The sequence below is a fragment of the Onychostoma macrolepis genome, chromosome 20 (genome assembly GCF_012432095.1).
Source record: "Onychostoma macrolepis isolate SWU-2019 chromosome 20, ASM1243209v1, whole genome shotgun sequence".
Taxonomy (NCBI): Eukaryota; Metazoa; Chordata; class Actinopteri; order Cypriniformes; family Cyprinidae; genus Onychostoma; species Onychostoma macrolepis.
This window is the reverse complement of record NC_081174.1, coordinates 8,581,524-8,595,251: the sequence shown is the minus strand read 5'-3', so window position 1 is coordinate 8,595,251 and position 13,728 is coordinate 8,581,524.

The window sequence follows — 13,728 nt, the reverse complement described above, 5'->3', positions numbered from 1 at the left end:
CCGTTATGCTACTTGATATTGCAAATTGGTAGATGTCATCTATATTTTTTATATTTAACTCGATATATATATACACTTTATCATCTGCATGCAAGATTAAAAGAATATAGATGACCACTGTAGGCTTCCAGCATTCACACTAATCAAAGCTTACATTTACATGGGATGCCACTAGTAAATTATGAAGAGATTATGTGATGCATAGTTAACTGTAATGATTCTGCTGAAATCATCTGCTGTAATGTCAATGTCATACAATAATAGTTCAGCTTATTTGATATGCTTTTATATGTAGGCAGTACTTAATAGGCATGCATGTATATATGCATGTATGTTGCAATAACAAAATGGAATGTATATGTTTCAGAACATAATGAAAGGCTCATTTTATATGAAACTCTTTTGCATTTATATTTTTAAATATACATTGTATAAGTTATTTATTGTATTTTATTACAACCTTTATGTAAAATAAAGATAATAGATGTAAAATAAAGGCTGAGTGTGATTTGTTTACAATTACTTGATCGTTTTACTAGAAGGCTACAAGTGACTTTTGCAGTTATTTGTGCCTCATTTGTGTGCCAATGAGTCATTGAATCACTCAACCAAATCATTAATGACCAAAACATGTCTTTATATATTTATTTAAATTTTGTGTGTGTTCAATTTAACTAAGAGACTCCAGAAAGAGTGTCCTGTAGATCGCAACAAAGCATGTAACATTTTCACATAAAAATAAATAAATAAATAAATAAATATATATATATATATATATATATATATATATATTCTTAACCCTCATGTTGCTCCGGTCATTTTGACCGGAGAAGGATTTTATTTTTCCCGAAAATGTTACTTAATGTTATTCCTCTGGACTAAAACCTGCTGACTTTGCTGACACAGGGTATAAAAATTATATTTGTATACCCCCACCCCCACTTTGATCCAACTGTGGTGCTCCAGATCAAAAATTGACCAGCCTGCAAAAATTGCTATATTATTACCAAATGTTGAATTCAATCCTTTTATCATATTATTTTCTTTCTGTTAGCAGGTTTTGTTTTTGAAATGATTCATAGGCTGATCTAAACAAATGCACTTCAGGTTTTGAGTGAAAAAAAGTATTATTATTATTATTTTATTTTATTTATTTATTTTTGGCAATGTTCACTCAAAAACAGATGTATAAGAAAACAAGTTGACAAAAGATTGAATCCAAGATTTAGTGATAATACAGCATACTTTTTAAAACGCTTGTCATTTTGACCAGAAACACCAAAATAGGTAAATAATTTTCAGCACAGAAAACACAAATGACATCATACATGGTCTTGCTTAATGAAAAATGTATTAAAATTAAGTGAGTTTATGCTTAAAACAAGAATAAATATCTGCCTCGTGTCTGAAGACTAAACTTGTTTTCCATTTGAATTAAGTTTATTTTTCTAACTCTATTAGCAGATTTTTTTTTTTTTTCTTGCTCACTTAATTTTGAAATGCGTAGTATTTTTATTTTTTTCCTAAAGCCATATGGCTTAGTATGAGGAAAAATGTGTTTGCTTTTGAATGGTAAATTTATTCGCTCATAATTTTCCACTATAGTCACTCATAAGACACAAAATCCCACAACATTTGACATTACTGACATTGAAGTAAAGCCAATAAAATAAAGATTACTTGGACAAAGTGTTGAAATTACACTCAACACACACTTTTACACATGCGTATGAATAAACCAGAAGAATGATCCAAGTCATATAAAGATACACAAATAATGAGTCTCGTGTCTCCTTCCTGACATCTTTAAGGATCTCCTCCCCCTGGCAAAACAAAAATCCATAGTTCTCTGATTAAAATGCAGTCTCCAAGATGTTCCAAGCCCAGGTTATTACTTAACTGCTCAATTCCTATAGATCTACACATACCTCGGTCATCTGCTGCGATAAATTCAATATTCACCTCGCAATCCCTCTGAACATCACCTCTGAATAGATAATGGAGGCTCCAGGGACCAAAAGCTACTGATTATGTTGAAAAAGGTTCAAACCTCACAACAGCTGCATCCTAATGCCTCACTGCCCAGAGTCTCTGCGCATTAACATCTTCCTTAAATTCATTTTAGGCTCTGTCTAGCCAGTCATGGCCTCACAGGGTGATGCTGTGCCGGGGTGATATCAACTCTGGCACATGCTTTGATCAAGAGCCTGCACTCTCCTAACGTGCCCTGAGAACTGTAATAGCTAGCAGACCAGCTGCTCGAGTGCCTTCTCGCTTTCTGACAGCATGACACGGTGTAAAGTACCAACATTACCCTTGCATAGATTGCTTTTTTGTCTATGAGGTGATCATCAGATGTTATTGGTAGCGAACAGGCTGGAACTAATAGCATTAGGTGTTCTTGAAACAATCCATTGCATTTTGGTGGGCATCAGAACATGTAAGAGCAGAAGACACTTGCATGAGGAGACACAATTAGATTTGATCTGGACATTCTACAACTGAATTGACTCCCACAAAATGCAGGTAAGTGCATTTACAGAAATTCTACACAGTGTGTATGAAACTGAACAACTAATTGTAACTAATTGTTAATGACATATTTAAATGCATATCAGAGTGTCTGTATGTGTGCGGTGCAAGAAAACTGCAGGGAAAGTGGTATGAGTTTTGACTCATTCATGTTGCCAGATCTTGCTAGAAAAAACTACGAACAAACACATAATAAACTGAGATACAAATGTTTTATATTGAAAACAAGACCAAAATATTGCGACCCACACCTGCCTACTTTAATATCTCCATAAACTTGATTGCTTTTTGAACTGAAGCTAAACAAGAAGCCCAAACATTTCTTAGAATATGAGGACATGGCGACCCTTGAAAGTGTGTGCTGTGCAAAGCAGCCTTACAAACATAAACACAACACGAAGCCTCTTTAGAAGGTGGCTTATTTAAAATTGCAGAACATAACGAGTCTTTGGTTGCTGTAATATTACTTGTCTAAAAAAAACAAAAACATACAGGTTTGGAAAGACATGAGGGTGAATAATGATGGCAGAACTTTCTTTTCTGAGTGAACTATCCCTTTAAATCATTTAGCAAACCTTGATGAGATTTGCAGAAAGTGCCCATTGGACATGTGATCACTGGTGGTCTCTGATACATAAATGTTCCCATTCCACGCAATGAAAGTGTATATTTTCGCACCTATCTTAAGCACTAATGGTAGAAACATTACTGGCATGTATATGATGTCCATCATCTATAGCCTATATTTCTTTCACTCTGGTTCCATGCAATTCCTCGTCTGCAAATATTTCATCCACTTTTTAAAGTTGAATGGACCTGAAAAGACCACAATGAATAGGGGAATTAACAGATTACAAGAGATTTCAACATAAAGATCAAACACAGCTCTGCAAACATAAAGAAAAGGCATAATTAATTCATTAACATCATGGAGATGATTTATGATGCAATGGTGCGTTTTATGACTTTTCCAACTTTCAAACACACCTAGTGAAGCCCGTTTCTCCCAGTTCACTATGAATATGGATCAGTTTTCACTGGCAAAAATTTCAAGCATTTCATTGAAGTGAAAAAAAAAAAATTCTGCTGCCTCTCGTGAATGGGCTATTTGCAGGTAATTAGGTGTTACTGCTTTTCAGAATCTAATATAGGCTAACCGGAGGTTAACTGCTCAAAGATTAAATGGAAAATTCAGATACCCTGTTAGGTGATTTAAGAAGTACACTTATTTTGACATGTGGATTAACATAATGAAGCACATGTAAAGTAATTGATTATACAGTAGTGTGTTATTTGAAATTACATTTAAAGTTCATATATCTTGAATGCACTAAATTGCAATATCATCATTACTGTGAAATTACAAATATAGCTGAATATATACAGTATGATACACAAGATCCAACAGAAATGACATTAAAGTACATTTTAGTTCACCTTAAATGCTTGTCAGTACATTTTGAAGTGCAATTTAATCATATTTCAAAGACAATAGAAGTAATGTTACATAGTACATGTGTACACATAGTATATGTTTACATAGTATATGCGTGTTCTGTGTATATTTATTATGTATATATAAATACACATGCAAATATTTTCAAAATATATATTGTATATGTATGTACATGTATATATTTATATTCTTATAATTTCAATTATATATAAATATATTTAATATATAAACATTTTTTTCTTAAATATATACATGCATGGGTGTGTATTTATATATACATAATAAATATATACAGCACACACACATATACTATGTAAACAAAAAACTTTTATTTTGGATGTAATTAATCGCAATTAATCTTTTGACAGCACTAATGCTAAAGTGTTCTTCTATTATTTATTTATTTAGTTAGTTAGTTATTCTATACAATGGAAGTCAATGGCTACCATCAACTGTTTGGTTACCAACATTGTTCAAAAATACTTTCTTTTATGTTCAGCAGAAGAAAAAAAAGTCATACAGGTTTGGAACGACATGAGGGTGAGTAAATAATGACAAATATATATACTATCCATTTAAGCTATCTATTTTTTGTTCATCTCTGTTCACTTAAATGTGATTATCCAAAAGAGTCAATGAAGCCATCAGCCTGATATTTCAATGTTAAGTATATTTTTTAACAACCTGATCTCACAGAATTCCGTGTAATGTTCACGGACTTAATTAACCTCCGAATCTGTGGTGGCATCACGGAATCGCCGAAAATTCCGTGATAGGCTCACAGAAGCATCAGCCGTGGTCCATGCACGGATTCACTGGTTCAACACCAGCGCTGCATCGGACCACGTAAAAAGAGTGACTCCGATGCAGTTATACTTTCACTGGAGTACCTGACCCCACCCCTACCCTAAACCTACCCAGTTCTGAACAATAATGATGACGATAAATTTCCCAGTATCGCGTCGGCATATTGATGCTAAGGGTTTCCGTGCGTGGAGCACGGCTGATGCCTGTCACTGACTTACATTGTATCACTTCTGTGAGCCCATCACGGAATTTTCGGCGATTCTGTGATGCCACCACAGATTCAGAGGTTAATTAAGTCTGTGAACATTAAACGAATTCTGTAAGATCATGTTGTTTTTTAAACGGCCTCTCAAACAAAGAATGACGGTTAAAGTAATAAATACTAAAGACTTTTGTGAACTGAATGTGAAAGCTGACTGTCTTCTTTCACACACTGATGATGGAGATGAGAAATGATCTAGTGCAGTTTTGGAGTGGCAGAAGCTCCAGGATCTAGCACAATCTGAAACATTTTGACAAAAGGCATCAACTCAGAACTCACGAGGAACCTTCTGTCCCACGTTATTACAAAGCCTCATCCTCTTCATCACTCCCCAACCAGCTTGCAATACAATAATAATAATTATGAGAACACCTCCAAATGAAGCCAAAACAGGATCAGTTGTTCCCTTTCAGTCAGTCACTCCGAGTCACATCGGTGACGGACGAATGGTCTGAGCGGTGGTGCATCACTACTGCTCTTCCCTCCTTCAAGTGATTGCAGAGAACGAGTGAGGGCATTATGGCACAGTAGCGGTGGTCGTGGTCTCACGAGAGAAGGAAAAAAAGATTGTCCTCGTCCAGACAGCCACACCAGGAGTGTGCGGTGGCCAGCTCCCCTGCGTGCTTCAGCACTAAAAGAGCAATCTCTAAAAGAGTAACACGGGTGATCGCGTCTTTTTAAAGATGTCTTATCACCCGTGCGTTTCTGGGTGTAGTCGTTTCCTGGCGCCTCAGGATGGTCACAATCGCTGCCTCACGTGTCTTAAGCATTCAGCACGCTGAGGAAGCTTTCGTGGATGGTTCATGTTCTTCTTGTGGGGACATGACCATCTCGGAGTTGCATAAAAGCCCTCTGCTTCTGCCTTGATCCAGCGTTCGTCCCAGCACCCGGGGCAGTGCTGCGTCCGGTGGAGTCAGAGGTGATTTGAGGATCACGGTGAGGGCTTCCCCAAGTGGAGTTCCTCACCCCTCAAGCACTCTGCAGCCAGTGGAGCTGCCGGTGGAGCTGCCGGTGGAGCTGCCGACGGAGCGCACTGGGTCCTCTGCTGGACAGAGTGCACCACGCGTTTCCTTCGGTGCCCCCTCTGATGACCAAATGTCGATCGCTGCATTGGAGGGCGAGCCCTCTCTCTCTGGGGATGACGACCCGGCTGCGTTGCCCCCTTCGGGTGTGGTAGCATTTTCCGAGCCAGACCCAGAGATGACGGTCATGCTTTCCCGGGCTGCCGAGAATGTCAGGCTCATGTGGAATCCTCCACCGCGTCCAAATCCTTCGAGGCTGCCATTGTTCCCGGAAGTGCATGAGGAGCTCATAAGATCGTGGAAGGCACCTTTTACTGCCCGAAACAAATCTTGTAGCTCCTCCACCCTCACCACCGTCGATGGTGGGGCCACTTTGGGGTATGTGGGCATCCTCTCGGTGGAGCGTTCTGTGGCCATGTAACTGTGTTCAACAACCTGGTCGTCAGGTGCCTTAGGGGGGCCAGGAAGTTAAATCCTCCTAGGCCCCCCTACCTACCCACTTGGGATTTGGCATTGGTGCTAAGAGCCCTTCAAATATTGTGTAATATTATTGAAATTTTAAATAAAAGTTTTTTATTTGAATATACTTTAACATATAATTTATTCCTGTGAAGCAAAGCTGAATTTTCAGAAATCATTCTAATATGCTAATTTATAATAAATGTTGGAAAAAGTTGTGCCGCTTAATATTTTTTGGGACCTGTTATACTTTTCAGGATTCTTTGAGAAATAAAAAGTTAAAAAGAACAGTTATTCAAAATTGAAATTTTGTGTTACAGTATACACTACTGTTCAAAAGTTTGGGGTCAGTCAATTTTTTCTTTCTTATTTTTTTATTTTTTTATTAATACTTTTATTCAGCATGGATGTGTTAAATGGATAAAGAGCGATAACAAAGACTTATATTGTTAGAAAATATTTATATTTTTAATTAATGATGTTCTTTTTAACTTTTTATTAGCCTAATCAAAGAACCAAAGAAAAAAGGTTCCAAAAAATATTAAGCACCACAACACTGATAATAAATCAGAATATTAGAATGATTTCTGAAGGATCATGTGACACTGAAGACTGAAGAGTGGAGTAATGATGCTGAAAATGCAGCTTTGCTTCACAGGAATACACTATATTTTAAAATATATTAAAAATTGCAATAGCCTAAGAGTTCACAATATTACTGGTTTTATTTTTCTGTATTTTGATCAAATAAATACAGCCTTGATGAGCATAAGTGACTCCATTAAAAAACAAGGTCAATTATTTATTAGGTTTATAATATAGGCCGAACATAATATAATATAATATAATATATCAAAACAACTGAAGCATTTAAACTGACAAAAGAGAATAGAAAACAAACGGAAGCATTTAAACTGAGATCTGTAAGTTAAATATAAACTCCTAACACGTTCGCTAGGTTCTATAGCCTGCATGTCGAACCGGTTTCCTCCTGTGCTCTCAACTCAAATGGGTGGTGGCACTGAGAGGCCCTGTTCAGAGTCGGCTTGCGGCGTCCTTAACGCCTAAATATCCAGAGAGTTCTCTGACCGGGCAATGAATTCTTCAGCCAATGAATTCTTGAAATCTGGTGTGAGGCTAGTGCCCATATGAGTGACCCTGTTGAGATCCCATATGTTATTTCCACGGTATACTTACTAGGGCTGCGTTTCCTTGGCAGACCACGTTCTGCCATCTCTAAATGATGCAGCCTGAGCCATCTCAGAGACTTCCATGTGCAATAGGGTCCTACGTGGTTACTTCACATGAGTAAATGTCACTTAACCCCCTCTGGGAGGAGGTGACTCCACAGTGTGCCTCTTCCAGGTGGAAGGGCACACTTTCCCAGTGTTATCTAAGTCCTGCTGTTTGGGTTGCTCGAGGAACAGCAGTAGTCGACCTTCTCTGTGTAGACCCCGGTCCTATCGTCTGCCTTATAGAAAGGACCAGGGGGCCTACACAGGGCACTGGAGGGGGCAGCTCCTGTGGCGCTTTGGTAGGGATCCCAATTCGTCGGTCACCAACGTGACTCGGAGTGATCGACTGAAAGGGAACATCTTGGTTACGTATGTAACCCTCGTTCCCTGAAGGAGGGAATGGAGACGTCACATCACGTCACGTCACGTCCCGTCGCCACAGTCGCTGTCACCGGCTTAGTTCCTCAGCGAAAACATGAATTAATGCTGTGCACCTGCTGCCTCTTATTCCCGCGCTGAGGTGTGGCAACCAGATGCGAAATACCGCATGCCAATGTCCATTGGCTCGTTTAGTTACACTCAAAGTGGATTGGTCTCTCTGGCGAGATTCCAATTCATCGGTCACCGACTTGACGTCTCCGTTCCCTCCTTCAGGGAACGAGGGTTAAATACATAACCTAGACATTAACCAGTACATACTAATTTATACATACAGTGGGGCAAAAAAGTATTTAGTCAGCCACCAATTGTGCAAGTTCTCCCACCTAAAAAGATGAGAGAGGCCTGTAATTTTCATCATAGGTATACCTCAACTATGAGAGACAAAATGAGAAAAAAAAATCCAGAAAATCACATTGTAGGATTTTTAAAGAATTTATTTGCAAATTATGGTGGAAAATAAGTATTTGGTCAATAACAAAATTCCATCTCAATACTTTGTTATATACCCTTTGTTGGCAATGACAGAGGTCAAACGTTTTCTGTAAGTCTTCACAAGGTTTTCACACACTGTTGCTGGTATTTTGGCCCATTCCTCCATGCAGATCTCCTCTAGAGCAGTAATGTTTTGGGGCTGTCGCTGGGCAACACGGACTCCAAAGATTTTCGATGGGGTTGAGATCTGGAGACTGGCTAGGCCACTCCAGGACCTTGAAATGCTTCTTACGAAGCCACTCCTTCGCTGTTCGGGCGGTGTGTTTGGGATCATTGTCATGCTGAAAGACCCAGCCACGTTTCATCTTCAATGCCCTTGCTGATGGAAGGAGGTTTTCACTCAAAATCTCACGATACATGACCCCATTCATTCTTTCGTTTACACGGATCAGTCGTCCTGGTCCCTTTGCAGAAAAACAGCCCCAAATCATGATGTTTCCACCCCCATGCTTCACAGTAGGTATGGTGTTCTTTGGATGCAACTCAGCATTCTTTCTCCTCCAAACACGACAAGTTGAGTTTTTACCAAAAAGTTCTATTTTGGTTTCATCTGATTCTCCCAATCCTCTTCTGGATCATCCAAATGCTCTCTAGCAAACTTCAGACGGGCCGGACATGTACTGGCTTAAGCAGGGGGACACGTCTGGCACTGCAGGATTTGAGTCCCTGGCGGCGCAGTGTGTTACTGATGGTAGCCTTTGTTACTTTGGTCCCAGCTCTCTGCAGGTCATTCACTAGGTCCCCGGTGTGTTTCTGGGATTTTTGCTCACAGTTCTTGTGATCATTTTGACCCCACGGGGTGAGATCTTGCGTGGAGCCCCAGATCGAGGGAGATTATCAGTGGTCTTGTATGTCTTCCATTTTCTAATAATTGCTCCCACAGTTGATTTCTTCACACCAAGCTGCTTACCTATTGCAGATTCAGTCTTCCCAGCCTGGTGCAGGTCTACAATTTTGTTTCTGGTGTCCTTTGACAGCTCTTTGGTCTTGGCCATGGTGGAGTTTGGAGTTGGACTGTTTGAGGTTGTGGACAGGTGTCTTTTATACTGATAACGAGTTCAAACAGATGCCATTAATACAGGTAACGAGTGGAGGACAGAGCAGCCTCTTCAAATTGTATCCTTGCTGCCATCAGCTACAGTATCGCATCAGATAGCGCACTATAGACCCCCTGAGGAACAATTCCATTCATTCTCTACTGTAGGCGAGGAAGAGTTGTATAAAATTGTTAAATCATCTAAACCAACAACATGTATGTTAGACCCGAATCCATCTAAACTACTAAAAGAGCTGCTTCCAGAAGTCATAGATCCTCTTTTGGCTATTATTAATTCATCATTGTCATTAGGATATGTCCCCAAAACCTTCAAATTGGCTGTTATTAAGCCTCTCATTAAAAAAAACACAACTTGACCCCAAAGATCTAGTTAATTACAGACTGATCTCAAATCTCCCTTTTCTGTCAAAGATACTAGAAAAGGTAGTGTCCTCACAATTATATTCCTTCCTAGAGAAAAATGATATCTGTGAGGAATTCCAGTCAGGATTTAGATCGTATCATAGTACTGAGACTGCTCTCATTAGAGTTACAAATGACCTGCTTCTATCATCTGATCGTGGTTGTATCTCTTTATTAGTTCTACTGGATCTTAGCGCTGCGTTCGACACTATTGACCACAACATTCTTTTGAATAGACTAGAAAACTTTGTTGGCATTAGTGGAAGTGCCTAATGGTTCAAATCGTACTTATCTGACCGCCATCAGTTCGTAGCAGTGAATGAAGAGGTATCATATCGATCACAAGTGCAGTATGGAGTACCTCAAGGCTCAGTACTAGGGTCGTTACTTTTCACGCTTTATATGTTACCCTTGGGAGATATTATCAGGAGACATGGTGTTAGCTTTCACTGTTATGCTGATGATACTCAGCTCTATATTTCTTCGCGCCCGGTGAAACACACCAAATTGAGAAACTAACGGAATGCATAGTCGATATAAAAACTGGATGACGAGTAATTTTTACTGCTAAATTCTGAAAAACAGAGGTGTTAATTATCGGACCTAAAACCCCACATGTAATAACCTAGAACATTATCTAACACTTGACGGCTGCTCTGTCAATTCTTCTTCATCAGTCAGGAACCTAGGTGTGCTGTTCGATAGCAATCTGTCATTTGAAAGCCATGTTTCTAGCATCTGTAAAACTGCATTTTTCATCTCAAAAGCATATCTAAATTGCGACCAATGCTCTCAATGTCAAATGCAGAAATGTTAATTCATGCGTTTATGACCTCAAGGTTAGACTATTGTAATGCTTTATTGGGTGGTTGTTCTGCACGCTTGATCAACAAACTACAGTTAGTCCAAAATACAGCAGCTAGAGTCCTTACTAGAACCAGGAAATATGACCATATTAGCCCGGTTCTGTCAACACTGCACTGGCTCCCTATCAAGCATCGGATAGATTTTAAAATCTTGTTAATTACTTATAAAGCCCTGAATGGTTTAGCTCCTTAGTACTTGAGCGAGCTCTTATCGCATTATAGTCCTCCACGTCCGCTGCGTTCTCAAAACTCTGGCCGTTTGATAATACCTAGAATATCAAAATCGACTGCGGGCGGCAGATCCTATTCCTATTTAGCACCCAAACTCTGGAACAGTCTACCTAACACTGTTCGGGAGGCAGACACACTCTGTCGGTTTAAATCTAGATTAAAGACCCATCTCTTTAGCCTGGCTTACACATAACACATTAATACGCTTCTATTATTCAAATCCGTTAAAGGATTGTTAGGCTGCATTAATTAGATCAACCGGAACCGGGAACACTCCCCATAACACACGATGTACTCGTTACATCGTAAGTTGAATGGCATCTACGCTAATATTTGTCTGTTTCTTTCCTAGTCTGTCTCTCAGTCCGTATCCGATCAGATGGTGGATCAGCACCAAGAGATGATGTCTACAGCCCTGATCGTCAGCGGAGACCAGGACACCCAGATAACCCCCAGAGATATATCCCCAGATATATCAACCAAAATAACTAAAATATAATAAAATACCTAACTACATAATACTACTATTATTAGAAATTGCAACAAAATTAAAATAGAAATATAAACTTTTGAACTGCGGGTTTCGTCTGGTCAGAGGAGAACTGGTCCCCCACTGAGCCTGGTTTCTCCCAAGGTTTTTTTTTTCTCCATTCTGTCACAGAGGGAGTTTTGGTTCCTTGCCGCTGTCGCCTCTGGCTTGCTCAGTTGGGGACACTTAATTTCTAGCGATTATCGCCGATTTGATTGCACAGATACTATTTAAAATAAACTGAGCTAGACAATGACATCTCTGAATTCAATAATGAAATGCCTTTAACTGAAAATTGAAAATTGAGTGTTTAATCTTATCATTATACATTACTGACACTCTATCCTCCAATTTGATACTGTTAAGTGCTTTGACACAATCTGTATTGTAAAAGCGCTATATAAATAAAGGTGACTTGACTTGACTTGACTTAAAGAATAAGTTACAGGTCTGTGAGAGCCATAAATCTTGCTTGTTTGTAGGTGACCAAATACTTATTTTACAGAGGAATTTACCAATTAATTCTTTAAAAATCCTACAATGTGATTTTCCAAATTTTTTTTTCTCATTTTGTCTCTCATAGTTAAGGTATACCTATGATGAAAATTACAGGCCTCTCTCATCTTTTTAAGTGGGAGAACATGCACAATTGGTGGCTGACTAAATACTTTTTTGCCCCACTGTACATTCTATTTATACAAAATAGAATATTTATTTCTATTTTAATTAACTTTATGTAAAATAATATACTTTTTTAATGCAGCTTGTGCTATTTGCTATCTTTACATTTACATTTATGCCATTAGCAGACACCTTTCCACAACACAATTTACAACAAGGAGAAACAAAAGCAATTCATCAAAGAGTCATAATATTCATAGTATAAAATGGCAGGTTCATTATCTTGGAGAGCAATAAATCTAATCAATGTGGAAGAGTGGTTTTCTGGTTTCAATACATTTCAAATCCTTCTATGATATTTTGGAGTATTTTTTGACCTAATACACACCTCATGACTATCAAAAATGTATTAATGCAATAATGTAAATTATTTTGATGAGCACAACTGCAGTTGACATTTAAATTGGTGCTGTAGATTATTGGTGGATTTCTTTTTTTTTTTTTTTGTTCCAGCAACAAGTTCATATTTCCACCAAAATTAGTTAAGGTCACAAGTATATTAGGCATTATGAAGACTAAGCCTGAAGTAATTACATGATTAAAGGCCCAAGAGCACTAACATCGGCTGTGTGTCTACAATAAGAGCAATTTGGCAGCAGAAAAATCAAAGGAAATTAACTTGAGTTATGTTTAAGTAGGATATATTTCTGCTCTTTTGCTCCCTAACCCAGATCTGAACCTTTAAACAGCTCAAATTCAATATTCAAATGTGCATGCTAGATCCGGTAATCTTCAGCTTTGCTCATAGGGAAAATAATACGTTAGCTTTTGGTCAGCTGAATAATGGATTAATGGCTATTTTTGAATGTTTGATGTGTGTGTTCATATGCAGCCAGATCGATAAGCATTATTGGGGTGCTGGTACTCCATTCACACACTTTCTGGTAATTAAATAAAAAAAGTCATCAGCTTGAAAACCATTTACATATTGTAAATGAATAAATGTAAGGGTAAGATTAATTCAACAACAAGAAGAAATGCAGATAGAAAAGATAGAATAAATATTGTTGGACTGCATATGACAGCAATTTTCACTTAACATATGGAAATAACAATTATGTACACAGCTGATCTGAGTTGTTAGCTTTTATATATTTCATTATCAAAAACACCTGCAGTACAATAGATAAATGTATTAATTTATGGGGTCTCAAACCAAGATATACCCAAATTATTGCAAAAACAAAATGAAACAATTACAATAATTGATTTTACTCCAGATCTTTATTTATCAGATTGTTATATTTTTATTAAAG